The sequence below is a fragment of the Aulonocara stuartgranti genome (genome assembly GCF_965226115.1).
Source record: "Aulonocara stuartgranti genome assembly, chromosome: 4".
NCBI lineage: Eukaryota > Metazoa > Chordata > Actinopteri > Cichliformes > Cichlidae > Aulonocara > Aulonocara stuartgranti.
The window spans coordinates 13,057,047-13,081,962 of NC_138942.1; the positions used below are offsets into that span (position 1 = coordinate 13,057,047).

At 38.8% G+C, this 24,916-nt stretch overlaps 1 long non-coding RNA gene across 2 annotated transcripts; it reads left to right on the forward strand.

Moving 5' to 3' along the window:
- Positions 1-720: 720 nt before the first annotated feature.
- LOC309704856 lies at positions 721-24,215 on the forward strand. Of its 2 annotated transcripts, XR_014276388.1 has the most exons (4): positions 721-1,119; positions 3,903-4,184; positions 4,280-4,382; positions 24,094-24,215. It is a non-coding gene; the product is annotated as an uncharacterized lncRNA (long non-coding RNA). The 2 variants fall into 2 exon arrangements; XR_014276389.1 differs by lacking the exon at positions 721-1,119 and having other exon boundaries at positions 3,380-4,184.
- Positions 24,216-24,916: the final 701 nt, after the last annotated feature.

Here is a 24,916-nt window from a genome sequence, read left to right on the forward strand (position 1 = left end):
TATTTTTCTACACCAAGAGAAACCCAGGTGCCACTGAACCAGCATAAGGTCTTACTATGAATTTGAGGGTTTCATCCCTGTACCTGTATACCAGTCAGGGTACCGGTGGCTACCATGCAGAAGTCTGTGTAATTCTCTAAGCATACGGCACAGGGCTCAGACCATCACTGACCCACTGCCCCTGATGTTGTAAGTAGCCATGGCATCTCCAAACCCTTTCACGCTTGTCACAGGAACACACTTTTAACCTGCTTTCATCTGTGAAGAGAATAGTACATCAGTAGGGGATCTGCCACTTTTGCTGTTGATCTTCATCATTTGATCAGAAACATAAAGACTCCAGCATAGCCTTCTGAAGGTAATTTTTTTATGGCTCTGATAGTGCTCCTCCTGTCCCTTCTTGTTCAACTGGGTTGATGCCCCTCTACAACTCTGCTTGCCCTCCTCTAGAATTTTAATACTGCGCTGGGAGAGAAAGCAAACCATGTTGCAATGGTAAATATGGATTTGCCAACCTGGACAAGCTGCACTACCTGTGCAGGCTGAATTAACTGCAAATACCATGTCATTTTGGGGGGGGCTGTCTTGTTGTTGCCTCTCCATTGCACCTATTTTCACTTACCGGTATTTTAAACAAAGCAGCTGAAATGCATTCACAATTCTTAACCCTTCCTAACTGGATAAACTGATATCACTGATTTTTTTTTTAAACAAAGTTTGTGTTATACTGTGAAGATTGAGTGGTCTCTAATTTAATTTTTAGCATTGCCTTTTTCCTCATTTGGTGTTTTGATGATGATGTTGTTAGCGTTCTATGCCAGTCCAAAATCTCAGATGAATGTTTAAGTCTGATGTGTATACAATCAGACTTTTCTGAATAGTTTTTCATATATCAATGGATAAATTACACATTTGAGCTTCTGGTAAAAATACTGATAACATTTAGTATTTTAGTTAAAATCATTAAATTTCACTTTTAAGGTACCACAGAATGCTGGAATTCTTAGTTTGGACCAAATGTTTTAAGTTCAGTTTAATAATGGCTCCAAGTGCAAACACAAATGGGTGATAGGTGGAGGAAACTGTCCAGGACTGAATTAAAATTAACCCGAGGTTTTGGTGAGTTTTAAAACATTTTTACTGCATTTGTGAAAGAAGTGTGTTTTTGCAAACAAGGTAATTAAGGCTTTTTCTTTTGACTGCTGAACACAAAGGGTGCAAAATTATGTTTTAAGTTATTGTGGGTAACTTAATGCTGAGACATTTCATTTTTGTACAATTTGAGTGTGTTTTCCAATTATCAGTGAAAGAAGGAGTCGTGAAAACCAGAATGATTTGATATTAAGAAGAGCAAAAGACATTTTCAAAGGTGAAGCTCTGTTAAAAAGGCGATTATTAGCTAATAGCTTGAGGAACAACTCGCACAATTTTCTTTTTTACAGAAAGTCGGGAATTACGTATCTGGCTTTGTTATGGTAATTCCTACGTTGCATACTGGATTTTTCTGCATGGCCTATTGTTCAGGGCAGGGATTTCTTCTTTTTCAAGTTTTATTATCTGTGAAATCATTCATCTGATTTTGACTTTTTTAAAGAATATTATGTACATTTTGTATAAGAAGCTGTATATAAAGTATAAGTCCCCTAATTAGAAAAAAGCTACAAGCCTCCAAATCTGTTTTCAGAGACTGTAAATCTAATATTTCAGAAACATCAAGCATCCATCATTCTATGTTACCTTGAGCTATATTCCTGACAGTCTATATTCAAAGAGTGATAGTACAGATATGTACCCTAAAAAAATTGAAGCACCTAGCTCAAGTAGTTTTCTAAATAAAGCTACAAAAAATCCCATCTAAAAACAACCCTGCCGTGATTTCATTAAATAGTTTCAGAATCAGAATCAGAATACTTTATTCATCCCGAGGGAAATTAGGGGTTACAGCAGGCAGCACGCTAATGGCGCATGCGCACTCACAAAGGAACCTTCTGACCAACTTTACACAAACATCACATTGGGCAGACATGTCAGAAGGTAGGCTGATAGGAAAAAAACAACGAAAATACACTACATGAGGTAAGAGGAGGAGAAAAAAAACTCCACTCAGACTGAGCTCCTAGTGGGAGAACAGTTTGATAAAAGAAAGTAAACTAATGACAGCAGCCACCTGAATTTTAACATAATTATTATTAGAAGTCCGCCTTTCCCCTGGAAAATACTCAGGCAAATCCAAAATGACCAGATGGGAGGCATTTGATGAATGAATGAAATACATGGACATGTAATTCAAAATATTAAAAAAAAGGCTTCTTTAATTCTTAATGCAACACAACTGAACAGCAACATAAACTGCACTTTTCAAAATTGCACAAATGATTTGCTTCACTGTGTTTTGACATTAATGTGATTGACTCTTGATTGTTGTAATGCTCATCGGGTGTTATCAGTGTGACACAGAGGAGCTCTGATTTTATCAACCTTCACTGTGCAAATAAGTGTCTCTCTCCTGCTCTCTCTCGTCTCTATCTCTCTCTTTTTCATATCTAAATGATACATTTGTGCATTCCTTACTTTTAAAACATCTTATTTAGTAAATGCAAAAGTAGTGACCCCATTGTCTTGGTGCATGCTCAGTCATCCAGGTAAGTAAATCCCAAAAGGTTGATTCTGTTCATCTGGGCATAGCGTTTTCAGTGGGAGAAATGTTTCATCACGTATCCAAGTGACTTCTTCAGTCTCAGCTGACTGCAGGTTTCCCCAACCTTATAAACAGTACATTTGCACAAAAACTGAAACTAGCCCACTGAATGAACAATGGGCTGGGAGGTCATGGCCATCGGTCACCAACCATTGATCAAAGATCAGTGATCTTTGAGTACCATTCATAGATAGTTTGGGAATGTCTGCAATCACAGCATTGTAAGATGTAAGTGACCCCATTGTGTATAGCAGCAGAGCCTTACATGTGAAAGAACCTCAGTTTGAGATCAGGAGAAGATGCAGTCCTTGCCTCAGGGTTGTCACAAGCTACTGTACTCATTTTTTTTTGGCCCCAAGGATGGATAAATAGGAGGGTTGTGTCAGGAAAGGCATCTGGTGCTAAATCTGTGCCAAAGCAAACATGTGGATCCCTCTGCTGTGGCAATCTCTTGAGAAATAAGGGATCAGCTTTGAGTTTTCTTTCTTTCTATTTGCCAGAAACAGAGTTCTAATTTTAAAACAATGCAAAAAAAAATGTTTTTCTTCCTTAGTGTGACCAATGTTATATTTCTAATCACTAATTGTTTCCTCATTCGTAGTGCATTGGTCATTATCTTTGTTTATTAGAATCTGTCTTGTAGGCCCCATGACAAGTAGGCCTAACAAAGGGCTTGTTTTTTATAATTAGTTATGGACATTTTTGATTTTTCAGAAAACAGAAAACTTCTCTGTAGTGACATTTGAGGTTGTCATGGTGTTTTGAAGGTTAGACTTCATCCCTTGTCTTATGAACGTCACAGATGATGGCACAGACTGGAGTAAAGCCCCAGGGGATAAAGCGTGACATCAAGCATTATATCCAAAAGTTGGCCAAACTGTTTTCTCTCTCTTGCTCTTTCTCTCCTACACACACACACACACACACACACACACACACACACACACACACACACACACACACACACACACACACACACACAAACAGTGCATGCGGCAGGAACTTTGGACGTGACTCGAAATAGCATGTAGCTTGTACAGTGCCCAGGACAGGCTGACAGCCAATTATCAACATCTTTGTCTCCACAGAATTCCTTTTTATATACATCCTCAATTCCAGTTCTGGACTTGAAAAGGAGACCATTTTTCTAGAGAGTGATTTCCTCCAATATCTCATCTCTCGGTGTCTCTGTGTGTTTTAACAGGCAGGCAGGCACTCCCATGGGGTTACAGTCTTGCAAGCTTTCCAGCTCCTGCCTACAAAGTGAGGAGGAATGCAAACCGTCTTGTGGCTGCTGCTGTATGTGCGAGGACTGGAGATATTGCTCTGACCATTGCTGTGACATCTGCTGCCAGATGTGTATGGATGTGTGCACTGGCCTCTGTCCTGCAGACTGCAGCTATTCCTTCTGCTATATCTGCCTTACATTTGTACAGAACTGTCTTGGTTTTTTCCAGCAAACAAACAGAAGCATAACGGAGACAGAGTAAGTATAATGGTGATAATTCAACTGTAATAATTCTTACCTGTGCATTTACTTCAGTTTCCTTAAATTTAACTTGGATGTTTTATCTGTTGTAGAACCAGTAGCAAGTCCACAACAGCATGCCAAGCGATTGTCTGACAAACCAAATGCAAAAAACTGACTTAGAGAAAAAGAAAATGAAAAAGAAAGCTTTACAAGGTAAGTTTCAGTTAGGAACGGATAATTTATTTTATTTGCTAATTTTGCTAATAAGAGGATTGTCCAAGGCAATGTTAAGTGTGCTGCACTTTTTATTTGAGGTATTTTGTCTGTCTTGAAATTTTACCCAAGGGTCCTAGTAATTAGATTTACTATAACATAATACCCCAATCCTTATCACCACCAAAAAGAGTTGGTACACTATGTAGAAAGTAATTATTTGCAAAATGTATTTATGCCAGTAACTAATTGAAACTAGTACAAAGAAAAGATACCGAATGCTGAAACAGAGACCTTTTCTTTTTAAAAGGTCTAGATCTTATTTTGAGTTTGGTGACAGCAACACATTTTCGAGAAGCTGAGACAGGGCACATATAGCACTGTGTTGCATCACCCCTTCTTTAACACTCTGTGTTTGGGAACTGAGGAGACTAATAGCTGTAGTTATTAGGCTGTTTTTCCCATCTTTGCTTGAAATAGAGTTTCAGTTGTTCCACTGTTGAGGCCTCCTTTGTTGAATTTTTCATTTTATAATGCAGCAAAGTGTGAATTCCAAAGAGGCCACTTTAGCACTCTCTGTTTGGCATTGTTTTGCTGAGATAAGCAACAGATTCTCTGATGGAGAGACTTTGTAGCAACACACACTTGTATATCGAGATTCAACAAACTGTGTTTACTGACAGTGTTCCTGAGTTCATGCAGTGATTTCCACCGCAGGGTCACAGAGAGAGAGAGAGAGTGGTGGTGGTGGTGGGGGTAATAACAACAATAACAATCAAACAGACACTTCACAAAGTATTTACATTTTTCCCAGTAAAGTCTTTTTCTTATGTCCAAAACATGACATTTAGTCCAGATTTGAGCTCATCATGAATGGCTTAGACCTCACAGGGTGAACTACAAACACTGAAATGGTTCAGATCAGGTCTGTTTACAGTATGTTAGCTGTCTGTTCGTAGTCAGTCAATATCAAAGTCAAAATTCCTATTTCTAGTCTTTATTTACCTGAGAAAGATTTGTACATTGCTGAAAAGTCTCAAATCCTGCACCTATTCATTTAGAGATTGTGGATATATGCATAAAACCAGTTTCACTTCCATATGTTTGACTCAAAAATATAAAATTAAATGCACCAATCATTTGTAATTAAAACTGCACCTAAAAATTAAAAACCATACCTAATTTAAATTTGGAGAGACCCCGCGATTGTCTTTTTGGATAGTGCCATTACTTTCCCACAATGGGCCAGGTAGGTTTCGTCAGGGAAACATGTAAGTGTGACAAAACAAACTCCCCAAAAAAATACTTTCACACTTTTGGATCAACTCAGATCACTTGGAACATAAACGGTTGCAAAGAGGGACAGTTGTTATTGAAACCAGGGGCGCCACCAAGGGGGGGCACTGGCCACCCCCTAAAATTTGCTGGCCCCTCCAGTGGGCCCCCCTGGGAAGATTGTCCTATGTCAGCAGTGTTGGGAAGGTTACTTTTAAAATGTATTCCATTACAGAATACAGAATACATGCCCCAAAATGTATTCTGTAACGTATTCCGTTACGTTACTCAGTGACAGTAACGTATTCTGAATACTTTGGATTACTTAATATATTATCATGCTTTTTACAACAACGTGAATGTACTATTGCTGTGTGATGTATTACTATTACTGAAGGTCCGCGACTCCGAACTGTAGTAAAGGGACCTCTGGCTAATACAACGGGGTCCCTGTCGGCTCGTAGCCGAAAAATAGCTTGACTTTGTTGTGTGGGTCAACTTTGCTAGCAGAGACAGAGAGAGGCGTTGAAAGGCTGCTCCAACGGAACTTATTGTTTTCGGATGAAAACACGAACACAGTGTACAGTCGAGTCTTAATAGCTTACTTACAACTGGGCTCGTCAGGCACTCTTCTTGGCTGCAGTGGTTATTATTATATTTACATGCTTCCAGCTCCCGTTTTTCCTCGATGACAACTCGTACCTTTCTCTCCCTCCTCGCTCACAGACCCATAACGTGTATGGCAGTCCATTCTCCCTGCAACACGGACTACACTGCCCATGATGCTACATTCTTTAGAGCTATGCTTGTAGCATTCTGCCTGTTAGCTTAGCACAACAACAACAACGAAAAGGCACTCTCTCACCCAGGAAACACACAGTCGCAGAGAGAGAGAGCGTCGCCCTGTAACCATGGCAACCGTAACGCTGCCGCCTGGAACAACAGCACGTAGCTGTCAAACAAAACCCAAACAGTCCTGACCCGCGACAAAATGAAACAGGAAAGTACCGCAGTGTAATCCATTTATTTCAACAAAGTAACTGTATTCTGAATGCCACCTTTTTAAACGGTAACTGTAACGGAATACAGTTACTCATATTTTGTATTTTAAATACGTAACGGCGGTACATGTATTCCGTTACTCCCCAACACTGTATGTCAGTAATAATTCTAATAAACGTGGCCACAAGAGAGAGGAAAAAACACCCTACAATGAAACACTAACTTGTTATTTATTACTGCTTAACCCTTTAAAACCGGTCAGAGAGGGCACACTCTTTTTTTTGTAACTATTTTTAAATCCCTGTAGAACCAGAACCACGTAAGCTAGCGCAATCATTTTTTTTGCATATGAAACCGGAGGAGTTGTACTTACATCTTATGCCATCAGCTTGACCTAGGTCACGGTTTCCTTACACATATGGCTTTGCAAAAATAGCATAAAAAGCACTTGCAGCATCAAAAACATATTCCAGAAACACGCTTTGCCGAACCGATCAGCTGTTCAAAACACTTCCCACGTTGGAATAGACGTCAGCACAAACTATCGCATGTCCGCCATTACGGGGCCTTATAAGCCTATACGGGTGTTTTTTAAAAGTCATGTTTGACTCTATCCTTTTCTGTATAGTTTCTGGGATGCTTAGAACTCAAATTGCACTGCTGGAAATAGTTTATTTTGATGCACATGCTGGGTTTTTTTTGCAAATTTGGATTATAATATTTATTTTAGTTTTTCCTGCAGTATATAAAAATTGGTGTATCTCAAAAATAAAACTATGAAGACACTCAAAATATATTTCCTGTTGTTGGAAACTATTTTGTGCAACTTTTTTGTATTTTATTTTTGAGGGATAAACCTCTTAAACTAGAAATTTATGTAAAAAAAAAACAAAACAAAAAACAAAACAAAACAAAAGCCCACAAACAATTTTCATTTTCTTTGTAGTTTATTGCACTTATTTGCAATTTATGTAGTTACTATGGACATACATATATTCAGTGTTGGGGAGTAACGGAATACATGTACCGCCGTTACGTATTTAAAATACAAAATATGAGTAACTGTATTCTGTTACAGTTACTGTTTAAAAAGGTGGTATTTAGAATACAGTTACTTTGTTAAAATAAATTGATTACACGGTGGTACTTCCCTGTTTCATATTATGGCGGGTCAGGACTGTTTGGGTTTTGTTTGACAGCTACATTATGTTGTTCCAGGTGGCAGCGTTACGGTTGCCATGGTTACAGTGTGACGCCCTCTCTCTCTCTCTGTGTTTCCTGGGTGAGAGAGTGCCTTTTTGTTGTTGTTGTTGTGCTAAGCTAATAGGCAGAATGCTACAGGTATAGCTCTAAAGAATGTAGCATCATAGGCAGTGTAGTCTGTGCTGCAGGGAGAATGGACTGCCATACTCGTTATGTGTCTGTGAGCGAGGGAGGGAGAAAAAGGAAAAGTACCAGTTGTCATTGAGCAAAAACGGGAGCTGGAAGCATGTAAATATAATAATAACCACTGCAGCCAAGAAGAGTGCCTGACGAGCCCAGTTGTAAGTAGAGATGGACCGATCCGATATTACGTATCGGTATCGGTCCGATACTGACCTAAATTACTGGATCGGATATCGGAGAAAAATAAAAAATGTAATCCGATCCATTAAATATCACGAAAGCACCTCACAAAACTTGCAACACGCCGTAACTCACCTCAGAACGTTAGCATGTCGGAGCAGTATGCATCACGTGATAGAGCGGCTGTGGCATGCGGGACCTGTCGGTGGTCTGGATAGCATTTGGAGCTTCGCTAGCAACCCGGCATTTCATCTCCGACAAAGTTATCCCCGAGAGAAGTAAAGCAAGTGTGTAAGTCCATCTCTGAATGTTTGTAAAGCATTCCTGCATTTAAGCTTAACAAGCGACTGCCTCTTCTTGCTGCTACTTCAATCATGAAACTGCTTAACGATCAGCTGATCGGCTTTTCTGTCGGGAGTACGTCTCTCTTGTTTGCTTTTGGCCCACTTTGCACCAGAAAGAGGAAACCAGCGGCTGAACAACAGCAGCACGTTTAAGCTCTATAAGCTGTTGTTAGAATTTATTTAATATTACTTTCTACTCGAGGATCTTTTTCTACGTAGCTGACGCTGGTAACTGTGCAGGGGTGGATCTAGCAAAGTTTAGCCAGGGGGGCCGATAGGGCATTAACAGGGAAAAGGGGGCACAAAGACATACTTTTCTTTCTTATTCTCATTTAAAATGTCTAGCTTTTAATAAATAATTATCTGACAGCCAAAGTTTTAATTTGATGCAAAATGAATAGAAGTCCATTACTGTATATAGTAACTATTAAGTCTAATATATATATATATATATATACCCTAGTAAGCTATAGTACTTTTTCCTTTGTGAAGGTACCATCTGTGCAGTCTGCAATTTTGTTGAAGAAAGATGTTGAATCTATTTAATATTTCTTGAAAAATAATTGATTTCTGTGCATTTTTTTTTCCACACTGCATCAAATTAAGGTTGATTACGTCGATTAAGCATCATGAGGTGGAGCGTGAGGGGTGGTTCCCTATTTTTTATTTATTTATTTTTGTTGTTGCTGGGAGTTGGAACCCTATTAGTTAGGTTGCTTAATATATATGCTAAGTACTCTTTAAAATACCAGAATAGGGAGGATGGTGTAGGTTTAAGTTTATTAGATTGATCAGTATTGCTGAACTATGAAATATTTTTTTTGGATACAGGTATAACAGAATAGCTTTAGTGTAGTTGTTGTTTTAAACTTGAGTATGAACTTATACAAAATGCAGCAAGATATTTAAAAAACAGTTTTGTTGATTAAAAAACACTATATCGGATTCATATCGGTATCGGCAGATATCCAAATTTATGATATCGGTATCGGTATCGGACATAAAAAAGTGGTATCGTGCCATCTCTAGTTGTAAGTTAAGCTATTAAGACTCAACTGTAAGCTGTGTTCGTGTTTTCCTCCGAAACAATAAGTTCCGTTGGAGCAGCCTTTCAACGCCTCTCTCTGTCTCTCGCAAGAAAAGTTGACCCAGACAATAAAGTAAAGCTATTTTTCGGCTACGAGCCCGACACGGAACCCGACGTATTAGCCAGAGGTCCCTTTACCACAGTTCGGAGCCAGGAACCTTCAGTAACAGTAATAAATCACAGCAATAGTACATTCACGTAGTTATAAACAGCATGATAATATATTAAGTAATCCAAAGTATTCAGAATACGTTACTCTCATTGAGTAACGTAACGGAATACTTTACAGAATACATTTTGGGGCATGTATTCTGTAATCTGTAATGGAATACATTTTAAAAGTAACCTTCCCAACACTGCATATATTACAATTTGGGCTATAACGGTTGTATTGATGTATAGCAACTTGAAATGCTCTCAAAAATGGGACTACAGCATGTAAAAATGTAAAGATAAGCTCTGGCGGACTTGGTTCTATGGTAGGTCTTAAAGGGTTAAAATAGATATGGATTTCAAAATCTTATTTGGTTTTCATATGTACCTACTTTCAGTGAACTTTAATAGCTGGAATTAACTAGGCAAATAAGTCTTTTCTCTTTCTCTCTTTTGCCATATTTTCCAAGTAACCTATATTTGACAACAGCATAATAAAAATGGAAAATTTTATTTATTTATTCCTTTTAGTTTATTTGGTGTACCACCCCAATATTTTTAGTGACCCAAATATGACCACTCCTATAAAAAATAATAAATAAATAAATTCTGGAGGCATCACTGATTGAAACTTGAATCCTATTACTATATGAGTAAAACTGGTTTTAGGTTTTAATCCTGGGTGACTGAGGTTGAGGAGGTGTAGTGAGTCATCCACTAATCAAAAGGCTGGCGGTTCAATTACTGTCGTGTCAGCAGAGGTGGGAAGTAACGAAGACTGTACTTAAGTACAATTTTCATGTGTCTTTGCCTGAGTAGTTGTTTTTCGGACAACATTTTGCTTTTACTTCCTGCATTTTTAAACAAACATTGGTATTTTCAACTCCTTACATTTTCAAAACAGGCTTGTTACTTTAGGTTCAGCTCTAGCTTTTATACTCAGGAGTTAAAGTGGTCTGGATGGAGTGCAGGTGTTGTGTTTGCGGCACTTCAGAATCTAGCTATTGCTGCAGAGGAGGAGGAAATGTACGGAAGAGGATTAGGGCCACTGGGGAGGAAAAAAGTGAGGGCATTTTTTTCTCTCTCCAGAATTCTGAGGAAAAAGGTCAGGTTGAAGTTAGAATTATGGGAAATTATAAAAAAGAAAGATGTCCCCAATTTTTTTTTCCAGTGGCCCTAATCATCTTCCGTAGAAGGAAGTATGAAAGGAGTGATGTTTTTCAGTGGCAGGTAATTTCAACATTTCTATCACCTCAACAAATATCAGCAAACGCACAAACTGTTTGTGTGCAGTTTGTCACACAGTGTGTTGCTAGCTAAAGGTCCAGCTGCTGTATTTCACAGGGAGACAAAAGAAAAGGGAAAAGTTCACTCTGAGATGGAGAAAAATATAAGAAAAGACAGGCAGGAGAAGAAGAGAGGTTAGATTTAAAGGTAAGGGCACCTCAGTGACACTTGATGAAGTGAAATAAAATTTTTAGATGTAATAATTTTTTAATCACATGCTATATTTGTATATGGTGTGTTTTGATAAATTATGTATTTTCATATTGGGAAACATCCTGCAAAATAATTTCAGCTACACAAACTTTTTTGTTATTGAAATGTTGCATGAAAATACTAGATAGTTTTGCCCCAGATAAACAAGTTACTTTACAATAATGTGCTGAAATCACAGTAAAACATTATGCTGGACTGCTGCACAGTACCTCTGGTGATCACTGTAAGAGGCAGGTTACATCAAGTGTGGCAGAGATTAATTTGCATTTAACTTTATATCAACTGTATACTGTCTAGTGTAAAGACAGTATAAACAGTATAGTGTCAGTGCAGGAGATGGACATCAGTCAAGCTGGACTCATCTTACTGATTAAGTGTGCAGGCAAAGTCACCCTTTACAACAGAACATAGTTTTTTGTTTTTTTTTCCTATCTACATAACAGATTGAAGCTTTCAGGTGAATTGGAATTTAGATTGGAATAATATTTGCATTCTCATGTACTAATATTGTTTTATATCATATTATATTATTATAGCGCAAAGTTCAGTTATCTTTTTACAAAAATGGTTAGTAGAATTGTCCTTCACAGTGCTACTTCCCCCCCCCCCCCCCCCCCAAATAAAATACAATAAAAACAGCACAGTTACTGTGTGCAGTCCCAAATTTAGTTACATATTTTCATTACAAGGAGCTACTTTTTACTTTCTTACTTTGAGTACATTTCAGAGCCTGCACTTTTTTACTTTTACTTGAGTAAAAAAGTAGCTTCAGTACTTCAACCTTTACTGGAGTATTTTTAAACATAGATATCTATCCTTCCACTTAAGTACAGAAAGTCTGTACGTTTGCCATCTCGGCTCTTCAAGGCCATATAAAATTGTCCTCGGGGAAGTCGAACCCTACGTTACCCCGAATGCCTTCTTTCACTGTGTAAGAGATAAATAAACTGCTTGAGGTGCATAGAATAAGACTGTACAAATGGGTGAATCATGGTGTGAAAGTGCTTTGAGTGGTCAATATAAGTAGTTTTCCATTTACCAATTTGGAACAGTTTTTAAAATGGGAAGGAATGGCACGAAAGAATGGTGGGAGAGAGATCCAGGATGTGATTGAGTTGTGCTTGAGGGGAAAATTTGGCATGTAATATGATGTGAGACTGGTCTCAAACATGCAGGTTGTATGCAAAATCAAATAAGCCATTCAGTACACATAAAACAATGCATCAATTTGAATACAACAATAATAGAGACAGCAGAGAACACTGCATGTGTGATTAGAAAAGATGCCAAGAAGCAGTATTTATGCTAAACACTCGGTCGAAAAGGATGAGCAGAGTTAAAACATAGATCATCTCTTTGGAGAAGCATTGCTATAAACTGCAAGGTAAAACTGACTCAAAGCACTGAATGTGAAGCTGATTGATATGCTGATAAAACTGCGGTGGTATGTTACCTTATTTGATAATTGAAGTCAAACATAAGCTTTTTAGCTTCCAATGGACTCTACAGTTATGCCTAATATTGCTAACTTAATAACATTACACATTTCTTACAAAAGTCTATCAAACAAGAGTTGTTCCTGAGCAGTATAAAGTGAGTACTTTTCCATGTTTATACTGTTTATACTTGTAAATTCCATCTTGCCAGTAATAAACGGCTGAGAGAATGAACGTTCTGTTAGCTTGACCCGCAGTACACCCTGCACAAAACTGAGTGGTCAGAGAAATGTTATTTTGTTCTTTAAATCAGATTGATTGACATGCATGTATTGAAGAGTGATGGCTTCCTCCCCCACCAGCTGTTAAACCAAGCAACAGGCTGCAGATCTGAGGCAGAAATAAGAAACGCTGAAACCTTGACAACAGGTATACATTAAAAAAAAAAAAAAAAGCATCTAGCGATTGTTTGCATATGCATTCATGTGCGAATTTGTAAGTGGTTTATGTGGGAGGTCGAACTATGGGGAATTATTTATTTTCTCAGTTAGATATTGAATAGAATCTATAAATCTTCATAAAGGACAAATGATGTAACATAAGATAAAAGGCCAGGACTCTCACAAGAAGTGTTTCCTTCTTCTTATTTATTTTTTTGTGAACAGCAGCCCTGACAACGAGCTTAGCATTATCGCTACCATCACGTCTGAACAAAAGAGCTCTCTGAACAAAAGGGATATTTTGTTCTGAGAGCTTTCCTCCTCCTGGGTCACACCCATGTGTTATCAGAGACTGTAATTTGGACTCATGTCACCACGGGGTTTTTTTTGTTTTGTTTTGTTTGTTTGTTTTTTCTTTTTGTTGCAGATCAGTTCATGTGGAGAGATTAATTTCTTTTGTGACTGGATGTTCGATTTACAGAGGATTTTTCTTTTTTTTTTTCTTTTTTTTCCCAGCTCAGTCAATATAGGCTTTGAGAGTCAAACAGAATCCCTAACATCATCACAGCCTAAGTGTTGCATTTTTCACATGAGAGATAAACTGTAGAAATAGCCTCATATCTGCAATATTACCCTTCCCTGCCTACTTCGGAGCGCTTCTTAGATGCTGGCAAGATTGTTTTGCACTTTGAGGCAAACAAAAATATAATTTGGTTTCACACACTGTACAATCTCATATCTCTGTGCGAGATAAGGGCGCCTGAGGCCACCAGGTGCTGTTTGCTTCTGCTGAATTAGACCTTTTTATTATCTTCCACAAAACTGCGAGTTTATGGAAATGTTTAGGAATTGTGAGTGAGCCATGTCAAGCAGCAAAAAGAAGCCTAGAGTAAGGCCTCATGAGGAAAAGCTAACATCACACAATATAATGGGCTGCACTGTGTACCCGGCTTTACTCATATCTTTTCTCATTTCATCCTCCTCTCTGCCCCTCTGGATAAAGCATGCAGGCTAAGTTTGCTCTTTAAACTCACTTTTCCCTACGGGATGTTTGTAAAAGTAACTCCTAACAGTCTGAAACATTTGAGAATCTAAGTCGGAATAAGCTAATGAGTTATGTGTTAAGATCATAAGATCATTGCTGCCTTTGAGAAGATTCTTTGGTAAATCTAATTTCTTATTCATCGTCATTGCCTGTCAGGAAAACTATAAAAAAAACACTGGCAAGCTTAAAATTCATTCGGTTTGGCGTAGGGCTGAAACATGGGCAAGAACTAATTATTTTTTTGTGTGGATCTTGATCATTTTTTAAATTGCCAAATACTCTTAGTGAATGATTGTGCTCTTCTAAGCTTTTTTGAATCTTCTTCTCGTTCTTCCTCTTTTATTTTTCTGCCCTGTGGTGATCTTTAAATATCTTATTGTTTGCAAATAGTAGAATGTGTCTACACAACATGGTAGCAGTGATAGAAAGTGAGGTTGAGCCCACAAATGACTGAGGATCTACCTCGGAGATGTGCAGCAGGAAGAAATTTTAAGATCTTGTGATTTTTTTTTTTTCTCTCACCTTTGCTGTCTTCCTTCTTCCTCCCTCTGTCTTATCTCTTTGTGGCTGAGCACATTTCTCTCACCCCACCCGTCTATGTTCTCTTCTCATGAATTGCATTGCTTTTACTGAAAGTCTTCTGGTTAGGAGTGGAGAAAGGCATTGTGTGCTGCTGTCAGTCAACTAGATTACAGCTCTAGAGGATCCTCATTGTTCAGACTCCAAAAATAAGTAGATGGCGCCTAACTTTGCTGGCCAGATATATCTGAAGATGTCTGTGTTTTTCCCCATATTTGGAAGGCTGTGAAACAAAAAAGTCAACATGAAAAACAGAATTGGATGAGTAAATTTGATTTTGATTCAGCAAAGCTGTTATGATGCATTCCAGCCTGAGATACGGACAGATCCTCGACTCTAATAAGCAGAAGATAATTAGGCGCATGTAATCTAAACCTTCAGGCATTTTCTGTTTTGCTATCCATCAAACAGTTGGTTCTCTGTTCACTTGTCCACACTGACTAAGCTTTCACCTTATAGCTGACCCCTCCTTAACTGAGAGATGCCTATTACTTCTGTGAAAACCCTTCATTCATCCTTAGTACCACAGATGCACAAGGCTTACTGCCTGGAAAGGGATCTCAGCTGATAAAAGATTATTGCTCCTAATCTGTCCAAATCAAACCCTCTGCCCATCACAAAACTCAGTTAGAATAAAAATAAATAAAAAATAAGCCCTTTAAAGTACTGGCGTCCTCTTTTCACTCACAAAATTGTTTGGATGGTTTGGGTCTGGACATGCAGCTTTGAGCATTAGAAATTCTTCAGAGCGCAGCGTCACCTGGTAAATCTCCTATTATGATATGAAGTGAGTAGTGGCTTTAAAAGTTGAAAAAAGGGCCAGTGGTGTGTTTTCAAGCTCACTTGCAAGAGAGTAGTGCACAGACCTTCTCTCTTTACCTTCCTGCTGTGTGCCAGGTTTTGAGATTCCATAGATGTACAGGTGAGACTTTCTGAAGATGGGCATGGGCAGCTGGTAGGAGGGGGGCGATGAGTTTTTTTTTCTTTTTTTTTTCCTGCTGAAATTGGATTTTATTTTTGTCCACTCCGAGACCTCCATCTTATCCTGCAACCCAGTCCTCCCACTCAATTTCCATCTCACCGTGTGAAAATTGGAGTGATATAAAGATGTGAGCTTCAGATTGAGAAGACAGTCAGCGATGGTAATAAGGAGGGCAAGGGAATGGCAAAAGATAGAGACAGTGAGATATAGGGGAAAGCGTGAGATCGAGGCCAGACAAGGTAGCAGCACACAGATTTCTGGATTTCCAGAGCACAGCAGCAAATGTCTGGACCAGATTTTTTTATGATAGCTTTTACTCGAGTGGGGAAACACACTCTGTTGCTGGCACACTCAGCAAAAGGATTTCCTTCAAAATAGAAACAACTAAAAATATATTTATCTGTGTATAAAAAATATATTCATAAGAAATTAGCAGTGTAAAAATTATCAGTTAATTAATAGTAAGCCTGACTGACATAACAGTTTTTTTGGGTTTTTTTTGTTTTGTTTTTTTTGGCCACTTGAAATTCAAAACGTGGACAAAACCAAACACAGACGACCCCCACCTTTTACTACTACCCCTTCTCCCCCTCGTTTCATTTGGACAGAGTGAGCAAGAGAGACACTATCTCATTAATGTGACAGAGACATTGCTCATTTTGGATGCATAACACACAGTGATTTGATAACAGGGCGGTCAAACAAAATCGCTTTACTTCAAATGCATTCCCAATCCTATTTTAACAATAGAACGTATTTAACAGATTCACCAGCTTGCTTAAAAAGAAGAGGAAACCATTAGCTTAAAACTAAAGAGTGGAATCAATTAATAGAACCCAGCCATAATAGTGTGTTGGGATGGTTTGTGCGCAGTTACTTTGCATTCATAATGTATAGGCTGACAGCCCATTAGACACTATTAAAAGGAAATCAGATTCTGGCCTTCCTCCAAAGCCATTAGCCAGTGGGGTCAGCCTGAAGACAAACCGGTAATTGACCAATAGATTCAGGTAAATTGTTGGTCCCTGAGAGAAACAACAATTTTGTTAATTGCATTTTTAACAGCGGATGAAGGGATTACAGGTGCATAATAGCAATGACAGTGCTGTAATGGACCCAGCAATTAGACAGTACTATTACTTACATTTCTGTAAACACATCTCCCCTTAGCACTAATGCAAACATCAAAGTAATGAAAAACTGTTGTGGCAAATTCTGATTCTGCATCGGAAGAAGTCAAGAGCCTTAAAAGGTGAGCAGAATAAAACACATAGATAGTAAAGAAGGCCTAGTTATGAGTTTTACATGAATGAACAGGCAGTTTGCTTGCTAGATATAAAATGTAATTTCACTGGATGGCAACAAAACCTCAGGAGCTAACTGTCAGTCACACTAATGGACAATAACAGTAAGGTCAATGCTTGTTATGGTGTATTGTGTGTGAGTGTGTGTGTGTGTGTGTGCGCACGTGTGCAAAGAGTCTTTTACTTTTCACGGTTGTGTCTGACATTAGCCTGTTAGGTATGAACAGATAACCATTCTTGACCATGATATGGTCAAGCTTCTTGCAAATCATTGTCAAGGATCAAGGTCCCATTAATCTGTCTGAGCAGACACACTCATGAGCAATATTTGTAGTGCCAGTGTGCATTTAAACCACAGTGTTCTCTGTGCTTAATTCACCTTTTGTTGGAAAAAATTTTCCATGAATAAAAATGTACCGTTATTGCCATTAAACAGAATCAAGCAGAGCCCCTGAAGAAATGCATTCATAAGTACTCCTTTCAGATAAACTGTAACAAAGGATAACTGATTGTTGCACCAACATTTATTAGGACACTGGATAAATGTGTGGCACTTTCTTTCAGTCCCTGAGGTTTACATATGTTATACACATCCACTAACTGCTACAGACTGGGGTTTTTCTAAATGAGTGTGTTGGCTTGGTGCTACAGGACTGATTACAAACTTGATCTCACATTAAAATACAGACTTGAATTTGATGAATGCAAGAGAACCCAGATAGCAGCTAAACAATTACTGGGTGCACTCTAATTTGCTTGCAGGCGGCATGCTCTGACTCCATACAGCCTAAGCCTCAACTCTCTGACCTTCCGTAGACAGACCCTCCTGGTCAAACATGGGTTAGCTGCCTGGCTGATAGGGAGGAGGAGGTGGGGGATGTAGACCCCTTCGCCCTGCAGGTATGACTTTCGACAGTGGAAGCGACCTGCTGCTTGGTTACAGTGATGAACGACTTTGCCTACCCTCTGATAATTGCTCACTCAGGGGCAGAGAGAGGTCCATTAATCAAAATGAGCTGAGGTACTGCAGCGCTCCACCACCTATGGCACACCTCAGCATGCCCAACAGCCTCCGGGGAAGACCTGGAGGCACTGTCTTCAAAAGAGTTAAGGTCAGGACAGTGTCATCCTGCAATGACAGCCACTGCCACTGTCTGATGGTGTACAATCTAACAAACTGAACAGAGAAGTCATGAGAGGAAGAGGGGAGGGTCCCATTAATTGATTTTCAATTGGAAGATTCTGTCAACCTTAACTTGAAACAAGTTGCTGCTGTGGGATTTTAATACCGCCTTTGTTGACACGTCAATAAAGAAAGGGTTAAGATGGGCTGGAGGGTCGCAGCCTTTTTTCTAGTATGACAAACTGAGGAAATACAGCAAAAATAAAGGCCTGTGGTTGATTTTTGCAATAACCGATTAGCTGGGATGTCTGTTTTGTCAATGGTGACAGTCATTTATTTTTTCTCCTAAAAAAAGAAATGGATGCAGGCTGATCGTTTTGCCTTAAGACTCAAATCTATTACTATTGTAAAGGGATAAGGAGACAACATTGCTCCCTAACTCAGATTGATGGGAACCATAGTATCTTATTTTTTTGGCTTTTTAGATGAAATTTAATTTGCACAGATGCAAGTTGTCAAGCTTTGATTTAACTTTTACTTTTCTTTGAGCCTTGTACGGGCGAGTACGTAGTTATGTTATATCTGTTTCCTCTCTGCTGTCATTATTCAGCACGAATGCAAAACAATTAAAGTTAATATTTTCTGTAGCAGAGTTAAAAATACACCTTATCAGTAAACTTGCATCTCTTAAGATGTTGTCAGCTATGACATGGCATCATCGGGCATGCGAGTCTGTTTACAAATGGCATCTTTCTTTTCTTTCTTTTTTTTTTAATCTTGTTATTTTTTTTAATCATTCATTTCAGTAAACATCATTTGCACTTCTAACTCTGAAGCTCTATGCTGACTTGTAAAGATTGTTATGAGAGGGTACTGTTTTTGTATGCATCGTATTTATCTTATCTGTGGGCCTTGGCATTGCCCTGCAGGATTTTGTTTATGCACAGTACAAAATCACCATAACCTTAACCATGACCTCAACCTTGAATCTTTATCAATAATAAAACCACGATGCATTTGGAAGGGGAAAAAAAAAAAGTCTGGCCGATCCACAAACCATTCTTCAAAATAATTGTTTTAATACATGAGTTGAGCAGATGTAGCAAAAATAATAAAACATCTCTTGAAGGTCAGAATTATAATTAATGTTATTAAGTTGAGAATGATGAAGTTCAATAGTTGGGTTGCGGTCACGTGGTTCTGATGACGTGCGGAGGCAGCGCGATTTTTGAGTGGAGGGCGGAAGTAAACATGGAGGACACTGTGGAGAGTCAGGAGAGCAGCTATTGTGCAACTTTAGACCCCGTTTCTCGGGAGAGATATAAACAGATAGTTAAAAAATATATCGGACGTGATCCGTATTCTTTGAAAATGTCCGAATACACCACAGAAGTAAAGGATTTGCCTACTATCGAGGCTGTGGATATCACCAACTACTTGGTCCTCCAGACTTCTTACTACACTAGGCAGCAAATGAAAGCTTTCAAGAGTCTGGAGGCGTACAATTTTTTTTGTCAGCGGGTGGGTCCACAACCTTGGAACAAAACGTCTCCGTGATGGATACAGTTTGGTGTTTGCAAGGGTGAGTGTTTGTTCTTATATTGCTTTATCTTAAACACGCTAACAGTTAGCGGTAGCGGCTTTAACGTCAACAAACATGCCACATCCTTAGGACTTCGTTAGAGTGACAGTTGTTTGTTTCAAGGTAAACCATTCTCAGCGGTCTAACGAGACACCTCTGAAGACTTGGGTAATTGCAAAGGAGGATGGAGAAGTGATTGCAGCTCATTGCAATTGTATGGCAGGGTTAGTAGCCTGTTCTCCACTGTCACTAGGCTCAAATCCGGGCTCTCAGCCGTCTGTTGCATATCCAAAATCGCCTCTGCACATCGATGCTGTTCTGCCTTAAGCTTCATTCTTTTCTCTCGTTTGAGAACTGATTCCGATCTGGGTTTTCGTTCGTAGCCGAGATTGACCGTCGGAGCCCAGTCCTCCGACTCTTCGTCATCCAAAGCACTTGGGCAGCCTATAGTCCCAATCAAGTCAATATTAGACTACTAACTTAAAAGCACTAAGTAAACGAGAATTTAACGACAACCTAATGCTAATAAGTTCGTTTGAAAACATAACATTACCTCTGACGAAGTGGTCGCTGCAGACACGGGCATTGGCAGACTCTGCTCCTCCCGACTGTAAACGTAAATTTAAAATCCATTTTTCCTACGTTTTTCGGTTAGAATTTTCCATTTTTCTCCTCTTCGTTGGGCTATTTTTGGTACCCTAAAATACCGTTTATCAGTTTCTCTGGTCGACCTACTGGAGCATCCGTAAACACAACAGGACATAGGCATTTTGCGTACTGTCTGTCTGTGATTTTGCGCTTATCTTTTTCACTTCCGACCGCCAGTCAAATTTCGCGCTTTACGTCGACGTCACGTCTACGTCAAATGAAACCTAGCTATTGCCTTTTTAATGAACAGTCTTCTTGGGTCGTTAACAGGGTGCACTCGGGCCAGTAAGGTTAGACATACTAAGTTTAAAAGAACAGTTTTTCCAAAATTAATTTGAAGAAAAAAAGAAAAGAATAAATATCATTCCTTAACATGTAGCACTATTCAGCTATTATAGCTGCATTAATACAACCATTGCATGATCAATAGCTCATAAGTGGCTCAATATTTTTATAACACTGTATCAAGTGAAAAGGAGAAAACAAAGGAGTCACTTAGAGTGATAAACACACAGAAAATCATCACCTGGGTCTGAAGCTGGCCTTGGCTTTATGGATCTTGAAAGTGAATTTCATCCAATGATTAGCTGCCAGTCCCAACAGCTTTACCGTTTCGGTTCAGTACTCTGCTTATAGCACTGTTTTTGACCACAGCAGCCCATGTGTTTTCATCAAACTAGCTCTGATAAACTCACAGTGCACATATCTACCCCAGAACCAAACAATTAAAGATCTGCTAGTGAACTTAGCGGAACATTTAGCACACAAAACTGTCAGATATTTTCCTCGGGAGCTAAAAGAATGAATATTGGATTTAGAAACACACTCTAAACAAAAGATAATATTTTAACTGTTGACTGTGTAAATAAGCAACTTTACTATACTTGCTTGAAGGGCGGTGATATACCATAGTTGTGTTTACAAGTTTTTCCACTGCCCACAAGTAGCTGAAAGTTGTTTTTATATATTTAATAAAATGGTAACACTTTGTTCTAGTTTTCACTGATAGCTCTAGTATTTATGGTGCAATATTTTTCCACTGATCATGAATGCAAGGTGAGGCGAACAGGGGTTAAGGTGAGCAGCAAATTGGAGACCATCACTCATGTCAAATGCAGTTATTAAACCTATGGCCCAGTGCTTGCCGTAAATGCCAGTGTTTGATCTTATTATTTTAGGATGACGTGTGCTATGTAAATTATTACAACTATGTAAATCAGTTGGGATGGCATGGTGTTGCCCTGTCACCTTGGAGCAAGAAGGGTCTAGGTTTAAGTCTCTTGTTTATCTTTTTTTGTCTTTCTATTGCTTTTTTCCATGTCCCCCACTGTGCCTGCATGGATTTCCTTTGAGTGCTCCGGGTTAATTGTTGCTTTTAAATCAGCCACTTGTATGAATATGAAAGCGTGTTTCTTTGTTATCTTTGTTATAGATTGGTGCGCTGCATTTTGCCCTGTGTCATCTGGGAGAGGCTCCAGCCCCCTCTGAACATTAAGTTAGCTAAGTAGTTAAGAAAATGGATCATGAATGGATCATGAATGAATCAATTTAAACTGAGTATAAGTGTGAGTGGAAAGGGAACAGAACATTGTGGGAAGAAGCGGAAACTACTGTGGGTCTGTGTCACAGTGAAAATCAGAAACGGTGCCAAGGCCAAGGCTGCTGTATGGCAGCAATGACTGCAGGATAGTGCCTTTGAGTTTGTGGAAAGTTTTCAAGTTTACAAAATGTATCAAATTAATTTGAAGTGCAAACTGTATGAACAATATCTTGCCAAGTTAAGAACTCCCCAGATGAGGTAGGTGTATCATTTTCAAGGTCTACAATCAAGAGATGTTCTGATGAATAGAAATACAGATGGTTTACAACAAGGTGCAAACCACTGGTTACACTCAAGAACAGGAAGGGCAGACAGCATGTAAAACATTCAAGACAAAACTCAATGCAGAGACCCACAAACAAGCAGCAACTATAAGTGACTGTAGTTAAAGACCTGGCAAAGAATCTCAGGTAGGTAAACACGGCATATTGAGATCAGTGGGTCTTAGATAGTAGTCACTGACTTTCTTCCAGGCAGTAAAAGCAATCTTTGTATTTAAAATCATGATAGTTCGTTCACTTATTTTTGAACCTTGGAAAAATTTATTAAAATATACAAAAATGGCTATAATTCTTAAGCTTGTGCAAACTTTTTGTAAAGGCCCTTGAATCAAAGGTGAAAGTTTGAACTTCATTCACATCTTAAGTGTTTTATTTAAACTCCCCTGTGGCGCTGCATAGATGCAAAATTACAAACGTAGCAAAACAAATTCAAACAAAACTGTCATTGATCTGCATTACATTTGATGTGGTCATGTTGTAGCTGAAAAAAATTTGCCTTGGAAATAAGCTGGGAGAAAGTGATGCAGAAACAATGAAGAAAGAATTTTGATTACTTTTTACAGTCAGACTGCTTTGCTGTTGCTTGATTATTGAACTCTACTTGCATATTTCTGTTAACATTGACAGTGAATAATGAAAGTGTTCGGAATGACTCTCACCCAGCTACCTGCCTCGACGACTCCTCTAGCTCCTTACTTCCGTAATGTGTTTTTAGAGGGTTCTGAGTTATTCCACATCACACAGCTGGTCATTAAATCTCACAATAAACTATTTCCATCATTTCTACACAATTTTCAGGCAGCCCCACCTATGTCACGGTCCAGTTTATTTGCTTTGTTTGTCACTGCTGTCCTGTCCTTTCCCTGTGTGTGTGTACACACATTGGCTATAACGAGAAGCAGGAGAGGGAGCCTTGGCATCATGGACTCACATTATTGTCCTTGCATCATATAGCCTATAGAGGTTTTATTCCGGTATTAGTTCTGCCCATCACATTAGACTGGACATCACCAAGGTGATTGGGACCTACAGAGTAAACGACCAGTAATGAATGCCGAGAGAAATATATGGCATGGTAACTTTCATTTAAAAAAAGGTCCTCTCCCAGCAGTGTGCTCAGTCAATCCATTTTACAGGTGTAAAGATGGAAGAACTGTGCTCTCACTCACACCACAGCTCATCTTCCAGACAGTTGCATGAATTAATAGCAGACTGGGGGCTCATAGTGCCACCTCAGTCTTCACTCACTATGAAGACAGGTACTGTGGGGCTGCCAGCGCTCCTGGTTTCAGCTGTCTTGCCCACAGGACATATTCAAGAAGCTTCCACCAGGCATGTCCATTCAGCCTTTGAAATAATTACAACTGTTCATTCAGCTTGCAAACAGGAAACCAAATCATTACCTTCACAGCATCTAATTAATTTGCTGTTAGACAAGAAGACCTACCTTTTAACTCTCTAAATATCCATTTTTATTTCACTTTGGCCAAAGATGCAATGATAATTCCTTTCAAGAGTGTTCGGTTGTTCTGTTATGCTCTGTTTAATGCTCTGTTTAATGTTCAGTAGTACGCTATAGCAATAAAGTGATTGATCTTTTTGTTGTATGCCAGATATACCACTGTTGCCTCTCTGTCAGGCACCAGTACCTTAACTGCATGTATAGACAGAACCTGAGAATTAGTCAAAAAGAGTGATGGTGTGTTCAAGGTGAAAACTAACTCCTTAGCGTTTGCTCATCCGTCTTCCTTCTCTCATTCACAGGACTATGGTGCTCCATGAAAACCTGTTCTGCACTGCCAAAAAGCAGTCCTGTTGTTTAAAACTAATGAAGACCCAGCAGGCTCAACTGTCCTCAAGCTGTAATAAAGTACTTGGTAACACTTTCCTATGTGCTTCTTCTGTGGTGTGCAAGGGCAAATGTACAGCGTAGTAAATAGTATAAACCTCTTTTTTTTCTTTCTTTCTTTCTTTTTTTTTTAAATTCAGGGACCAATGTAATGCATTGGAAAATAACAAGTGGAAACAGTTTGCTGTTTTTTGTTGAATATATATATATTTGAGGTCTCTGAATTAGTTTGCCTGTGTAGAAGAAAGCAAGAACCACTATATATATATATATATATATATATATATATATATATATATATATATATATATATATATATATATATATATATATATATATATATATATATATATCATAAAGCAAATGACTGAAAAGTATATCAGGTGTAAAGAAATGGTTATCATTACATGCTCCTCTTATTTGCCAATGGCTGTGGATCTGTTCTCTGCAGCTGTAGATACACACACACACACACACACACACACACACACACAAGTGCACATAAACAAGAAAAATTGATTACCACCTCTTCCTGATTGCAGCCGCTCTGTCTTCTAAATCTAAATTGCAACTCCAGACACAAAAGCAGCCCGTGTACCTGAAGCACACTAAATCAATCTCCCCCCACTCTCCAGCTCCTGCACTGCCAAATAAAAAGTACAACCTTTTCCAGGGAAGTGCGAAGCCTCAGAACGTAAAATATGTCATATAATGTAAAATATGCCGCTTGCATGCTAT